Below are 17,345 nucleotides of genomic sequence, written 5' to 3' on the forward strand. Positions count from 1 at the left end.
GACAGGCGAATTACCCTCAGACTTCAAGAAGAATTTAATAATTCTAATGCCAAAGAAAGCAGGTGCTGACAGATGTGAAAATTACCGAACAATCAGTTTAATAAGTCACGGATGCAAAATACTAACGCGAATTCTTTACAGACGAATAGAAAAACTGGTAGAAGCCGACCTCGGGGAAGATCAGTTTGGATTCCGTAGAAATATTGGAACACGTGAGGTAATACTGACCCTACGACTTATCTTAGAAGCTAGATTAAGGAAAGGCCAACCTACATTCCTAGCATTTGTAGACTTAGAGAAAGCTTTTGACAATGTTTACTGGAATACTCTCTTTCAAATTCTGAAGGTGGCAGGGGTAAAATACAGGGAGCGAATGGCTATTTACAATTTGTACAGAAACCAGATGGCAGTTATAAGAGTCGAGGGGCATGAAAGGGAAGCAGTGGTTGGGAAGGGAGTGAGACAGGGTTGTAGCATCTCCCCGATGTTATTCAATCTGTATATTGAGCAAGCAGTGAAGATAGCAAAAGAAAAATTCGGAGTAGGAATTAAAATCCGTGGAGAAGAAATAAAAACTTTGAGGTTCGCCGATGGCATTGTAATTCTGTCAGAGACACCAAAGCACTTGGAAGAGCAGTTGAACGGAATGGACAGTGTCTTGAAAGGAGGATATAAGATGAACATCAACAAAAGCAAAACGAGGATAATGGAATGTAGTCGAATTAAGTCGGGTGATGCTGAGGGAATTAGATTAGGAAATGTGACACTTACAGTAGTAAAGGTGTTTTGCTATTTGGGGAGCAAAATAACTGATGATGGTCGAAGTAGAGAGGATATAAAATGTAGACTGGCAATGGCAAGGAAAGCGTTTCTGAAGAAGAGAAATTTGTTAACTTCGAGTATAGATTTAAGTGGCAGGAAGTCGTTTCTGAATGTTTTTGTAAGGAGCGTAGCTATGTTTGGAAGTGAAACATGGACGATAACTAGTTTAGACAAGAGAATAGAAGCTTTCGAAATGTGGTGGTACAGAAGAATGCTGAAGATTAGATGGGTAGATCATATAACTAATGAGGAGGTATTGAATAGGATTGGGGAGAAGAGTAGTTTGTGGCACAACTTCACTAGAAGAAGGGATCAGTTGGTAGGACATGTTCTGAGGCATCAAGGGTCTCCAATTTAGTAGTGGAGGGCAGCGTGGAGGGTAAAAATCGTAGAGAGAGACCAAGAGATGAATACACTAAGCAGATTCAGAAGGATGTAGGTTGCAGTAGGTACTGGGAGATGAAGAAGCTTGCACAGGATAGAGTAGCATGGAGAGCAGCATCAAACCAGTCTCAGGACTGAAGACCTCAACAACACCAACTAACGGGTATTCATTGGACAAGTATGTTATACTCGAACTGACATGTGATTACATTTTCACCCAAATTGGGTGCATAAATCCTGAGAAATGAGTACCCGGAAGATCCACCTCTGGACATAATAACGCCCTTGATACGCCTTTGCATTCAGTGAAAGAGAGCTCGGATGGCGGGTACAGGTACAGCTGCCCATGCAGCTTAAACAAAATACCACAGTTCATCAAGAGTAGTGACTGGCGTAGTGTGAAAAACCAGTTGCTCGGCCACTATTGATCAGACGTTTTCAATTGGTGAGAGGTCTGGAGAATGTGCTGGCCAGGGCAGCAGTCGAACATTTTCTGTATGCAGGAAGGTCCGTACAGGACCTGCAACATGCGGTCGGGCATTATCCTGCTGGAATGTAGGGTTTCTCAGGGATCGAATGAAGGGTAGAGCCACGGTTCGTAACACGACTGAAATGTAACGTCCACTGTTCAAAGTGCCGTCAGTGTGAACGAGAGGTGACCGAGACATGTAACTAAAGGCAGCCCATATCATCACGCCGTGTGATACGCCAATACGGCGATGCCAAATACACGCTTCCAATGTGCGTTCACCGCGATGTCGCCAAACACGTATGCGACCATCATGATACTGTAAACAGAACCTGGACTCGTCCGAAAAAATGACGTTTTGCCATTCGTGCACCCAGGTTCGTCGTTGAGTACACCATAGCAGGCGCTCCAGTCTGTGATGCAGCGGCAAGGGTAACCGCAGCCATGGTCTCCGAGCTGACAGTCCATGATTCTGCAAACGTCGTCGAACTGTTCGTGCAGATGGTTGTTGTCCTGCAAACGTCCCCATCTGTTGACTCAGGGATCGAGACGTGGCTGCACGGTCCGTTACAGCCATGCGGATAAGATGCCTGTCATCTCGACTGCTAGTGATACGAGGCCGTTGGGATCCAGCACGGCGTTCGGTATTACCCCCCTGAACGCACTGATTCCATATTCGGCTAACAGTCATTGGATCTCGACCAACGCGAGCAGCAGTGTCGCGATACGATAAAGCGTAATCGCAATAGGCTACAATCCGACCTTTATCAAGGTCGGAAACGTGATGGTACGCATTTCTGCTCCTTACACGAGGCAACGCCGGTCAACTGCTGTCTGTGTCTGAGAAATCGGTTGGAAAATTTCCTCATGTCAGCACGTTGTAGGTGTCGCCACCGGCGCCAACCTTGTGTGAATGCTCTGTAAAGCTAATCGTTTGCATATCACAACATCTTTTTCCTGTCGGTTAAATTTCGCGTCTGTAGCACGTCATCTTTGTGGTGTAGCAATTTTAATGGCCAGTAGTGTAGATCGCTGTTTCCTATAATAAAAACCATGTTCTTTAAAATGTTGTGGCAATGTTCGTGCACTGCTTGAAACTCGGACATTCCGTCCAGCATTCTCAGTCATGGGAACAGTAACCTCCTCGACATCTGTGGCCCAACTAGCCGTCGACGTTTCCCCACGAGCGATTCCCAAATTACCCGTTAGTACAATTACTCAAGCATGTTCGTTAACCCCGGTGCCGAAAGAGGGCCTTGCGATACTCGTAAAGGGTAATAGCACCGCTATAGTTGTTTCGATAAAACCAGCTTTGAGAACCTGCTCACCTTCTCCAGACCAATACTGACTATCTGTAATTGATGCTTGTGTTTTAATTCTACGTCGCTGTACCAGTACTGGAAAGGCGTGACAGTAATGCTTGCAACAACACAAATACAGCACCACAGAGTCTGAACACCATTCCTACAAAGTTGGCAATACATGCGTTAAATAGTTTCCCTCTAATCTGGCTCTAGGAGTGAAATTTTAATTAACAGTCTGACGGATTGGATGAGTAGTAATATGCTACAGTTCCCATATGACACCATAATGTGTAAGGAAACGTACTCGTTTGTGGAGGAGGATTCAGGATGATCTGTACAGAGTTTCTATTTGGTTTGGTGAGTGGTACCTTGCTCTAAATGTAAAACAAGTAAGTTATTGCAGATGAGTACGAATAACCAATAACTAAATTACTGCAGATGAGATGGAATAATAATCAAGAAATGTCCAGATATACACACACACACACACACACACACACACACACACACACACACACACACACACACACACACTGAAAGGGTACATTACCGCCCGGCATTGAAAATAGGTACAACATACTTCATTATTTTTGTCAGAACAACACATTTTTTTTTGTAAAATAACTCAATTTCAATTAATACAGCGAAGCCGGATACCAGTGTGGGAAGGAATGACAATTTATTTATTTAATTGATCACATGTGCTCTCCCACAAAGTAAATCCCTACATCCAGTTTGGTGAGATCTGTGAAATGAATGAATGTATGGTCGTCTGCTAACCGCAGATAGTGAATGTGAATATATCATTATCTTTGAGACGATCCTTAGGCCACCTTTGGTGGGACCAAAGAGATGAAATTTACCTGAGTTTTGAGCGCCTGAAATGTGGCTGACCAATACGGTAGCAAGGTGCTCCCCCACTTCGAAAGAGGTGTGAGAGGACCTGGAGAACGGCCATGTTTCAGCACTCTGTCGCTGTATCTTGTGCCGTTAAGACCTGTTTTAGTTGTGCTCCGTAATGACAAAAGAGTGGAGACATGGTATGCATGTGGAATATTTAAGAGTAGTTTGAAATAATAATTTCTCTATTTCAGGAACTTTTGTGGGGAGAAATAAATGTCAGGCAGGTAATATTAATGGGATTGTAGTAATCTTCGGAAATGACCAACGGTCACAATGAAACCACGTGTAGCAATAAGTTGAAATACTTCCGTGTGCTTAAGTTAAGCTGAATTACTAGTGTGTGTACAATAAGTTGAAATATTTAAGAAATAGCGTGTGTACCTTAAGTTGAAATATTTAAGAAATGGCGTGTGCAGGACTTGAAATTAGAGACGAGTACTTCCACGTGGTGAGTACTGTGTGAGTCTCAAACTGTGTATGACACAGAAGATAAAGAGAAGTACTCGTCCATGGTATCAGTTGAGGACTCGCGTGTGTGATGAATACATTCTTAATATTACTTTGCGTGATATGATTCCGTGTGACGCTAGATTCAAACCCTGTGAGAGAAGCAAGGTGAGTCGGCCGTCTATCCAGCAACGCCACTTGGCTTGCATTGCACAGGAAGATGTGCAAATATCTCCAGACTTCATAGTAGGAAAGTAGAATTACAAAGTGGGGCAGTGTCGTGTGAAACTGGGATGAATACTAATTGAAGTGGGAAAGCTGAAAGTGATAAATAATGTTGTGACTATTTAGTGTTTTGTATTTCATGTCGTAGTGTGGTGTATGTCACGTAATTTGGGTATGTGTGGTTTGCATGGGAGAGTAGCAAGGTACTTTCAAAAGATTAGTGGGTTATGCTTGTTCCTTCTATACTGCTCGGTCTAGAGGATAGTTTCGTGATGATGATTGTGAGAGTCGAAGTGTGAAGTATAATAAAAGATGCACCATCCTATCCAGAAGGTGCACTGTAGCGTTAAATAATTACGAGACCATAATATAGAGATTCACCAATGTAAAGCCATGCCCACTGGGCGGAATTTCTCATGTGTTATTGTTGTAGGTTATAGAATTTGTGTGTTTAGGTTAGAGAATTTATCGGAATAAATAAGATAGTGAAAAGAAAAAGATTGGTGGACTTTTCCTTCGAATTGTATGTTGTCATAATGTCCCGAATTTATAATGTGTGCGCCATTCATATTCAGTGCGGTGGCCACGTGTTGACAAAAGCCGTTAAATAAAAAAGAAAGAAAATGTGGTATTGCCAGTGTGTAGTGTACCGTCAGAGTTCTGTAAATTACTGATAGTCAGATGCGTGTTTCCGTTGCGTATTAATCATATAGGAGGATAACTTGTAACTTAATTTTGAGTACGAGAGTTCATGTTACTCGATAAATAAGAATGAATCCACTCGCTTGGCAGACCACTCATCTTGCAGACCTGACTGCTTGATGCCACAGTATGAGCAAGGCATGTGGGTGCATCTCAGCACACACACACACACACACACACACACACACACACACACATACACAAAAAAAGAAGTATTGCATCACAGGGGTTCGAAGAGTTTCGGAAACTGTACAGAAAATTGGAATAGAGATTAACATAAACATCATTTCCGCCCTTTTTATTGCTCATGAAAACCACACATTGCATGTTGTACCACCATACAGCGAGACCTTCAGAGGTGGTAGTCCAGGTTGGTGTACATACCGGTACCTCTAACACCCAGTAGCACATCCTCTTGCACTGATGCATGCCTGTATTCGTTGTGGCATACTACATACAAGTTAATCAAGGCACTGTCGGTTCAGATTGTCCAACTCCTCAACGGCGATTCGACGTAGATCCCTCAGAGTCGTTGGTGGGACACGTCGACCGTAAACAACCGTTTTCAATCTATCCCAGGCATGTTCGATAGGGCTCATGAGAACATGCTGGCCACTCTGATCGAGCGATGTCGTTATTCTGAAGGAAGTCATTCACAAGATGTGCACGATGGGAGCGCGTATTGTCGTCCGTGAAGACGAATGTCTCGCCAGCATGCAACCGATATGATTGCACTATCAGTCGGAGGATAGCATTCATGTATCGTACAGCCGTTACGGCGTCTTCCATGACCATCAACGGCGTACCTCGGCCCCACATAATGCCACCCGAAAACAGCAGGGAACCTCAAAGATTGAGTGCGGCAGCCACTAGTGCTTTACTGGAGTTCCAGTACAGCACTAGTGGCTGCCGCATGGCGGTCGCGAAGTTGGGCCGAGGCAGTTCCAGATATGTTTCATAGTCTGGCGATGATTTATGGATTTGTAGTTTTAGCGTGACGATGTCCACAATGGACAAACGCTAGTTACTGTTATTCTGGAGGAGGTTTGGTTATCACGACTGAAACCTAGGTAAATTGTAGGTAAACGGGGCAACTGAGGCTGTTAATTATTAAAATTAAAATTAAAAATATAATTTTTTTAAAAAATCAAATAAAAATTCACTTGACTGCTTTCTGAGAGACAAACTCCACTCATTGTAAATTAAAAGTATAAGTGTAGACCAGATGTGGGTTAAATTCGAAGAAATACACTCCTGGAAATTGAAATAAGAACACCGTGAATTCATTGTCCCAGGAAGGGGAAACTTTATTGACACATTCCTGGGGTCAGATACATCACATGATCACACTGACAGAACCACAGGCACATAGACACAGGCAACAGAGCATGCACAATGTCGGCACTAGTACAGTGTATATCCACCTTTCGCAGCAATGCAGGCTGCTATTCTCCCATGGAGACGATCGTAGAGATGCTGGATGTAGTCCTGTGGAACGGCTTGCCATGCCATTTCCACCTGGCGCCTCAGTTGGACCAGCGTTCTTGCTGGACGTGCAGGCCGCGTGAGACGACGCTTCATACAGTCCCAAACATGCTCAAAGGGGGACAGATCCGGAGATCTTGCTGGCCAGGGTAGTTGACTTACACCTTCTAGAGCACGTTGGGTGGCACGGGATACATGCGGACGTGCATTGTCCTGTTGGAACAGCAAGTTCCCTTGCCGGTCTAGGAATGGTAGAACGATGGGTTCGATGACGGTTTGGATGTACCGTGCACTATTCAGTGTCCCCTCGACGATCACCAGTGGTGTACGGCCAGTGTAGGAGATCGCTCCCCACACCATGATGCCGGGTGTTGGCCCTGTGTGCCTCGGTCGTATGCAGTCCTGATTGTGGCGCTCACCTGCACGGCGCCAAACACGCATACGACCATCATGGGCACCAAGGCAGAAGTGACTCTCATCGCTGAAGACGACACGTCTCCATTCGTCCCTCAATTCACGCCTGTCGCGACACCACTGGAGGCGGGCTGCACGATGTTGGGGCGTGAGCGGAAGACGGCCCAACGGTGTGCGGGACGGTAGCCCATGGAGACGGTTGCGAATGGTCCTCGCCGATACCCCAGGAGCAACAGTGTCCCTAATTTGCTGGGAAGTGGCGGTGCGGTCCCCTACGGCACTGCGTAGGATCCTACGGTCTTGGCGTGCATCCGTGCGTCGCTGCGGTCCTGTCCCAGGTCGACGGGCACGTGCACCTTCCGCCGACCACTGGCGACAACATCGATGTACTGTGGAGACCTCACGCCCCACGTGTTGAGCAATTCGGCGGTACGTCCACCCGGCCTCCCGCATGCCCACTATACGCCCTCGCTCAAAGTCCGTCAACTGCACGTACGGTTCACGTCCACGCTGTCGCGGCATGCTACCAGTGTTAAAGACTGCGATGGAGCTCCGTATGCCACGGCAAACTGGCTGACACTGACGGCGGCGGTGCACAAATGCTGCGCAGCTAGCGCCATTCGACGGCCAACACCGCGGTTCCTGGTGTGTCCGCTGTGCCGTGCGTGTGATCATTGCTTGTACAGCCCTCTCGCAGTGTCCGGAGCAAGTATGGTGGGTCTGACACACCGGTGTCAATGTGTTCTTTTTTCCATTTCCAGGAGTGTAGTATCGGCAGCAATTGAGTTAATTATACCAAATAAATTAACAAACGACGGAGCTGATCCTCCTTGGTACACAGAACGGGTTAGAACACTGTTGCAGAAACAACGAAACAAAATGCCAAATTTAAACAGGCGCGAAAACCCCAAGATTGGCGATCTTTTACGGAAGCTCGAAATTTAGCGCGAACTTAAATACGAGATGCTTATAATAGTTTCCACAATGAAACTGTGTCTCGAAACCTGGCAGAAAATCCAAAGAGATTCTGGTCGTATGTGAAGTATGTTGGCGGCAAGAAAAATCAATGCCTTATCTGCGCGATAGCAATGGGAATAATGTCGAAGACAGTGCTGCCAAAGGAGAGTTACTAAACGCAGCATTCCGAAATGCCTTCATAAATGATGATGAAGTAAATATTCCAGAACTCGAATCGAGAACAGCTGCCAACATGAGTAACGTAGAAGTAAATATCCTCAGAGTAATGAAGCAACTCAGATCACTTAATAAAAGCAAGTCTTCTGGTCCAGACTGTATACCAATTAGGTATCTTTCGGAATATGCTGATGCATTAGCTCCATATTTAACAATCAGATACAACTGTGTGCTTGACGAATGATCCGTACGCAAAGACTAGAAAGTTGCACAGGTTACACCAATATTAAAGAAAGGTAGCAGGAGTAATCCACTAAATTACAGTCCCATATCGTTAACGTCGATATGAAGGAGGATTTTGGGACATATGTTGTGTTCAAACATTATAAATTACCTCGAAGAAAATTTCTTTTGACACTCAGTCAACAGGGGTTCATAAAACAGCGTTCCTCTGAAACACAACTAGCTCTTTATTCACATGAAGTGTTGAGTGCTATTGACAACGGATTTCATATCGATTCAGTATTTCTGTATATTCGGAAGGCTTTTGACACTGTACCACACACGCGGCTCGTAGTGGAATTGCGTGCTTATGGAATATCGTCTCAGTTATGTGACAGGATTTGTGTTTCCCTGTCAGAGAGGTCACAGTTCGTAGTAATTGACGGAAAGTCATCGAATAAACCAGAAGTGATTTCTGGCGTCATAGGTCCTTTGCTGTTCCTTATCTATACTACACTCCTGGAAATGGAAAAAAGAAGACATCGACACCGGTGTGTCAGACCCACCATACTTGCTCCGGACACTGCGAGAGGGCTGTACAAGCAATGATCACACGCACGGCACAGCGGACACACCAGGAACCGCGGTGTTGGCCGTCGAATGGCGCTAGCTGCGCAGCATTTGTGCACCGCCGCCGTCTGTGTCACCCAGTTTGCCGTGGCATACGGAGCTCCATCGCAGTCTTTAACACTGGTTGCATGCCGCGACAGCGTGGACGTGAACCGTATGTGCAGTTGACATACTTTGAGCGAGGGCGTATAGTGGGCATGCGGGAGGCCGGGTGGACGTACCGCCGAATTGCTCCATTTGAGATCATTTCGAATGGTCACACCCAGATACTTGACTGATGATACCGCTTCCAAAGACTGATCATTTATTTTGTACTCATACATTAATGGGGATTTTCGCCTTGTTATACGCAGTAGGTTACACTTACTAATATTGAGAGATAACTGCCAGTCCTGTAGACTACAGCAAACAGTCTAATGCCGCTGTCAATACCATCAACCAGATCGTTTATGTAAATCGTAAAATGCAGAGGACCTATTACGCTGCCCTGGGCGCACCTGAAGTTACCCTCCTTTCTGTTGAAGTTACCCCGTCCAGGACGACATACTGCTCCCTGTCTGTTAGAAAAGTTTCAATCCAACCGCATATGTCATTAGACAGACCGTAAGTGCGCACTGTTTGTACCAAGCGACAGTGCGGAACTGAGTCGAACGCCTTTCGAAAGTCGAGAAATATGGCATCAACCTGGGAACCGGTACCTAGAGTCTGTTGTATATGATCCACAAAGAGGGCCAGCTGTGTCTCGCATGACCGCTGTTTCCTAAAACCGTGCTCGTTTCTGCAAAAGGGCTTCTCAGAGTCTGGAAAGGTCATTATGTCTGAACACAAAATATGTTACATCATTTTACAACAAATCGATGTCAGTGAAATTGGCCTGTAATTATGTGCATCCGATTTTCTCCCCTTTTTATAGGTTGCTATGACCTGGGCCTCCTTCCGGTCCCGTGGAACTTTCCTCCGTTCCAATCATCTCTGATAGATGACGGATAAGAATGCTGCTATATTTGTAACATAGTCAACATAAAATCTTAAGGGCATACTGTATGAGCCAGATGCCTTTCTGGCATCTAAGGATCTTAACTGCTTCACAATCCCATATACACTAAATACTATGTCAGTCATTGTTCGATGACTGTAAGCTGGAATGCTGCTGCAGTCCTCTATCGTAAACGAGTTTTTGAAAGCTAGTTTTTAGAATTTCGGCCTTCTGCAGAGTCCCTACTGTCCGACTGCGAGGTCCGGACTGAACTGCACGCTCTTTCCAACCCCCTTTGGACGACACACGACGACCAGGAAGTAATAGCAGTCCAGCAAATATAATACGGCAGGGCCTATATCGATAAGCGCTGCTGCTGCCGCTCACGGGCAGGCAAGGCAGCACTTGAGTGAAAATTAACGTAAGATGGCGACAGTACGGTATAAAACAGGGCGTTAAATAAGAGATGGCACGCACATGAGCCACGCACGGCTAACCACTGTAATCGCTGTGTGGCGATTAAGACGCCAGATATCGTACGACGCAGACAACATTTAGTAAATAGAAACAAATGCCCCTCGAACCCTGGACCTCCTGCCTGCTAACCCGAATCTCTACCCACTGCACAAACCTCACAGCACTAGTTCGATGTGGTATAAAATGGAAATGTCGTGTGGCTAGGGCCTCCCGTCGGGTAGACAGTTCGCCTGGTGCAGGTCTTTCGATTTGACGCCACTTCGGCGACCTGCGCGTCGATGGGGATGAAATGATGATGATTAGGACAACACAGCACCCAGTCCTTGGGCGGATAAAGTTTCCGACCCAGCCAGGAGTCGAACCCGGGCCCTTAGGATTGACAGTCGGTCACGCTGACCACTCAGCTACCGGGGCGGACGTTCGATGTGGTGCCAGATATAGTTACCGTACATGTGATGACCGTGATGACCATTTACTGCCAGAAATATGTGTTGAACCAAATTTTGCGAGATATAAACTACTGACCATTAAAATTGCTACACCACGAAGATGACTTACTACAGACGCGAAATTTAACCGACAGGAAGAAGATGCTATGATATGCAAATGATTAGCTTTTCAGAGCATTCACACAAGGTTGGCGACGGTGGCGTCACCTACAACGTGCTGACATGAGGAAAGTTTCCAACCGATTTCCCATACTCAAACAGCAGTTGACCGGCGTTGCCTGGTGAAACGTTGTTGTGATGCCTCGTGTAAGGAAGAGAAATGCGTACCATCACGTTTCCGACTTTGATAAAGGTCGGATTGTAGCCTATCGCGATTGCGGTTTATCGTATCGCGACATTGCTGCCAGTGTTAGTTCAGATCCAATGACTGTTAGCAGAATAAGGAATCGGTGGGTTCAGGAGGGTAATACGGAACGCCGTGCTGGATCCCAACGGCCTCGTATCACGATCAGTCGAGATGACAGGCATCTTACCCACATGGCTGTAACGGATCGTACAGCCACGTCTCGATCGCTGAGTCAACAGATGGAAACGTTTGCGAGACAACCACCATCTGCACGAACATTTCGACGACGTTTGCAGAATCATGGACTATCAGCTCGGAGACCATGGCTGCGGTTACCCTAGACGCTGCATCACAGACAGGAGCGCCTGCGATGGTGTACTCAACGACGAACCTGGGTGCACGAATGGCAAAACGTAAATTTTTCGGATGAATCCAGGTTCCGTTTACAGCATTATGATGGACGTATAGGTGTTTGGCGACATCGCGGCGAACGCAGATTGGAAGCGTGTAATCGTCATCGCGATACTGGCGTATCACACGGCGTGATGGTATGGGGTGCCATTGGTTACACGTCTCGGTCACCTCTTTTTCGCATTGACAGCACTTTGAACAGTGGAAGTTACGTTTCAGATGTGTTACAACCCATGGCTCTACCCGTCATTCGATCCCTACGAAACTCTACATTTCAACAGGATAATGCCCGACCGCATGTTGCAGGTCCTGTAAGGGCCATTCTGGATACAGAAAATGTTCTAATGCTGCTTTGGCCAGCACATTCTCCAGATCTCTCACCAATTGAAACGTCTGGTCAGTGGTGGCCGAGCAACTGGCTCGTCACAATACGCCAGTAAATACTCGTGATGAACAGTGGTATCGTGTTGAAGCTGCATGGGCAGCTGTATCTGTACACGCCATCCAAGCTCTGTTTGACTCAATGCCCAGGCATATGAAGGCGGTTATTACGCCCAGAGGTGGTTGCTCTGGATACTGATTTCTCAGGATCTATGCACCCAAATTGCGTGAAAATGAAATGCCATGTCAGTTCTAGTATAATATATTTGTCCAGTGAATACCCGTTTATCATCTGCATTTCTTCTTGGTGTAGCAATTTTAATGGCCAGTAGTGTATTTCGGTATTGTCACTATGTGAGGAATTGTGCTGGGAACCCCGAGTGAGCAAGTTTTTCCTTCAGCCGGTACAGTGACACAATATTACGGTGTCGGTAGTACTGAGTGTGTGAGGGCCACTGCGGGATAGGTTTCTTCCCGGTTTCAGACGCCACGCGAGATTCCTACAAGCGGTCTCCATCGCAGATGCCGCGGCGCCGTCTGAATCGGGTGGGGAATGTGGGGCTGGCATTCCCGACGGCCCCTGGACGAGCGATTCGCGAGGAATGCGAGCGTCGAGTAACGCGTGACACATGCGGAAGCCCCGCTCCCCCGTCGTGGTAGACAGAGGGTACACGTGGCGGCACGCGGCGGCTCCACTTGCAGAGAGTGGAGGAGGGTGCCTGCAACTGTGTGTGCGACGCTACGGCGTTGCCGAGTCGGCAGCGGTCGATACAGTGTGTGTGTGTGTGTGTGTGTGTGTGTGTGTGTGTGTGTGTGTCTGTTTTGCACACGAGGCAGACTACACCAAGGCAATAACGGGGCCCTAGCGAGACACGTTCCGTCTGCCATGGACTTACAGGTATCTACATCTACATACATACTCCGCAACCCAGTTATGGTGCATGGCTCTGGGTACCTTCTAGCAGCACTAGTTATTCCCTTGCCTGCTCCATCAACTAATGAAGCTAGAGAAATTCGGCTGCATATACGAGATGTGGTGGCTATAAAATTACGGTACTGATGCTGTCACAGAGTAAGTACGCATGCGCCAAAGAGGAGAGACCAATAGGTGTAAAGCTTCAAGCCTCTTCTGTAGAATGCGGCCTCTCTCTAGGGTCTGTACACACATCGGTGTAACGAAGGCCAACGCTCGTGTAGATCTGTTATTTCGTTTTGCCGGAATAACAGAGAAAGATGGAAAATCTGCTCAGTAACTCTAAGAAGTTTACGGCGAAGACGTTTAATCACGTACGCCAGGTTTTGACTGGTCCTTCCGTTTGCGAGGCGGCCGAGAGGCCGATGAAGATTACCAACATCCGGGATGCCTTTTACATAAAAAACGAATGAAAATGTCTGGACAGGAGACAATGTGATACGATCTGTCTGGCGGATGAGTTTTCGATAGACTGCTGAAACTGTAGGAATTGACAGAGGAAAAATTTACACTCATGAGAGGTGTGTGTGCAAGATGGCGCCGAAAATTCTGACCCGAACTGAAAGAATATATCGAAAATGTTTGTAATGACATTTTGGATGCCACAGAATATGATCCTAATTTGTTGAAACGAATGACAACATGTGACGAATCTTGATTTGTCACTCACTTCACCGGGTCCAAATAGCTCGAAAGAGCAAATCAAGATTGAAAGCAATGATAACTGTTTTTCACGATATTCATGGAATTGTGTGGCTTGCCTGGCTTCCTGGAGGTCCAACTATTAATCAACATTAATACCTTGAGCTTCTTGCTCTACACCGTGAGAAAATTAAGAAAAATCTACATCTACATTGATACTCTGCAATTGACCTTCACAATTTTCTATTATTCCAATCTCGTATAGAGCGCGGGAAGAATGAACACCTACATCTTTCCGTACGAGCTCTGATTTCCCTTCTTTCATCGTGGTGATCGTTCCTGCCTATGTAGGCCGGGGTCAATAAATATTTTCGCATTCGGAGGAGAAAGTTGGTTATAGGAATTTCGTGAGAAGATTCCGTCGCAACGAAAAACGCCTTTCTTTTAATGATATCCAGCCGAAATCCTGTATCATTTCTGAGACACTCTCTCCCATATTTCGCGATAATACCAAACGTACTGCCTTTCTTTGTTTTCGATGTACTCCTTCAGTCCTGTCTGGTAAGGATGCCACATGGCGCAGCAGTGTTCTAAAAGAGGACGGACAGGCGTAGTATAGGCTGTCTCCTATCTCCTTAGTAGGTCTGTTACATCTTCTAAGCGTCCTGCCAATAAAACGCAGTCTTTGGTTAGCCTTCCCCACAACATTTTCGATGTGTTCCTTCCAATTTTAATTGTTCGTAATTGTAATACCCACATATTTAGGTGAATTTACGGCATTTAGATTAGGCTGATTTATCGTGTACGAGTTCCTTTTAGCACTCATGTAAATGACCTCACACTTTTCGTTATTTACGGTCAACTGCCACTTTTCGCACCATTCAGATATCTTTCTAAACCGTTTTGCATTGTGTTGTGATTTTCTGATGACTTTATTAGTCGATAAACGACAGCGTCATATTAAAATCAACTGAAGGCGGCTACTCAGATTGTCTCCCAAATACACTCCGGGAAATTGAAATAAGAACACCGTGAATTCATTGTCCCAGGAAGGGGAAACTTTATTGACACATTCCTGGGGTCAGATACATCACATGATCACACGACAGAACCACAGGCACATAGACACAGGCAACAGAGCATGCACAATGTCGGCACTAGTACAGTGTGTATCCACCTTTCGCAGCAATGCAGGCTGCTATTCTCCCATGGAGACGATCGTAGAGATGCTGGATGTAGTCCTGTGGAACGGCTTGCCATGCCATTTCCACCTGGCGCCTCAGTTGGACCAGCGTTCGTGCTGGACGTGCAGACCGCGTGAGACGACGCTTTATCCAGTCCCAAACATGCTCAATGGAGGACAGATCCGGAGATCTTGGTGGCCATGGTAGTTGACTTACACCTTCTAGAGCACGTTGGGTGGCACGGGATACATGCGGACGCGCATTTTCCTGTTGGAACAGCAAGTTCCCTTGCCGGTCTAGGAATGGTAGAACGATGGGTTCGATGACGGTTTTGATGTACCGTGCACTATTCAGTGTCCCCTCGACGATCACCAGTGGTGTACGGCCAGTGTAGGAGATCGCTCCCCACACCATGATGCCAGGTGTTGGCCCTGTGTGCCTCGGTCGTATGCAGTCCTGATTGTGGCGCTCACCTGCACGGCGCCAAACACGCATACGACCATCATTGGCACCAAGGCAGAAGCGACTCTCATCGCTGAAGACGACACGTCTCCATTCGTCCCTCCATTCACGCCTGTCGCGACACCACTGGAGGCGGGCTGCACGATGTTGGGGCGTGAGCGGAAGACGGCCTAACGGTGTGCGGGACCGTAGCCCAGCTTCATGGAGACAGTTGCGAATGGTCCTCGCCGATACCCCAGGAGCAACAGTGTCCCTAATTTGCTGGGAAGTGGCGGTATTACACAAGCAACGAGCAAGGCCAACTCTAGATTGCGGTTTATTGGTAGAATCCTGAAGCGATGCAGTCATTCAAGTATGAAAATGGCTTACAATACGTTAGTTCGTCCAGTCTTATTGTTCATCTGTATGGGACCCTTACCAGTTGGGTCTGATACAAGAGTTTGAGAAGGTCCAAAGAAGAGCGGCAAGATTCGTGACTGTTACATTTAGCCAACGTGAGAGCGTTACAGATCTCATAGAAAGTTTGAAGTGGGACACACTTGCAGACAGACGATGCGCTAAACGGAAGGGGCTGCTCATTAAATTCCGAAATCCAATCTTCCCGGAGGATGTAGAGCATATATTATTACCACCAACTTTCAAATCGCGTAATGATCATCATTCAAAGATAATGGAAATAAGAACTCGTACTGAGGCATTCAGAGAGTCGGTTTTCCCTCGCGCGATCCGCGAGTGGAACAGAGGGTGGGGATATGACTTCGGGGAAAATTGTGCCTTCCGCGACACACCGCTTGGTGGCTAGCGGAGTATATATGTAGATGTAGAAGTTCGGTCAGGTTGGAGAGGCAGTGAGGTTCAGGTAGCCATGACTCGCCCGACCGTCGAAGGCACCCATGGCCTCAGTGAGGACTGCCTGTTGATCGTCGGTTTGTCGTCTTACCGGACGACGTGTATTTCCTCGCCGATGGCTTAGGGATCAGCGGTGTGTGTCTCAACTCGTGGTTCGTCCTTGTGATTCCACAGTCATTGCATTGGTCGCGTTCTTCGTCCAAGTGTTTGTGAAATTGTGTGTAGCGCCTGTGATGTCGACTGCCCAGTTATTTTAGTGCTGTCGCCGTGCTGATGTGTAGCAGTTGGTCGGTTGGCGCAGTCGCGTCGTGGCACCAGTGGGGCATGCAGTGCCAGAGAGGCTCGGATAGCCATCACCCTCCTTTGATTGCCGACACCCGTGATTTGAGTGGGGGACGACTTTGGTTGATCGACGGCGCTTACCACACCTTGGACGCGAACTGATTTGCACCACTGCATCTACTAGATTCCAAACCTGATTTCTATGTATCCTTCCCCAGTGGTCCGATCGACTACTGCCAGCTATTTTTCTTGTTTTTCTTGCCATGTTAGATCCATTACATTTATTCAGGGTCTTATGTCCCGAATAGGGTGAGCAACGTGCTTTCCAAAGAATTTCTAAACTCAGTTACTATTTGCATATATTATCACCATGCGGCCACTAATTACGTCTCTCAACACTGAGTGTGATAAACGCATGCTGTTTAGTACCTCCAAGCATTATTATTATTATTATTATTATTATTGTTCCTCTTTACTTTCTCAGACGTTAAGTCTGGTTAAAAATGGAAAGTGACGCGGACCTTGATCAAGCGTCACTTCCTTTTAACTGTATGGTATGTGTTATATTGCATTTAGGAACTTTCGGGTAATTGAACATGTATCAATAATTACTGATTTCTGTAGTTGTATGTATACTTTTGGATGTAGCTGTATTGCATTGATGTACTGGTGGATATTGTGTGGTATGACTCCTGTAGTTGATAGTATAATTGGTATAATGTCAACTTTATCCTGATGCCACATATCCTTGACTTCCTCAGCCAGTTGGATG

Source organism: Schistocerca nitens, chromosome 10, assembly GCF_023898315.1.
Source record: "Schistocerca nitens isolate TAMUIC-IGC-003100 chromosome 10, iqSchNite1.1, whole genome shotgun sequence".
NCBI lineage: Eukaryota > Metazoa > Arthropoda > Insecta > Orthoptera > Acrididae > Schistocerca > Schistocerca nitens.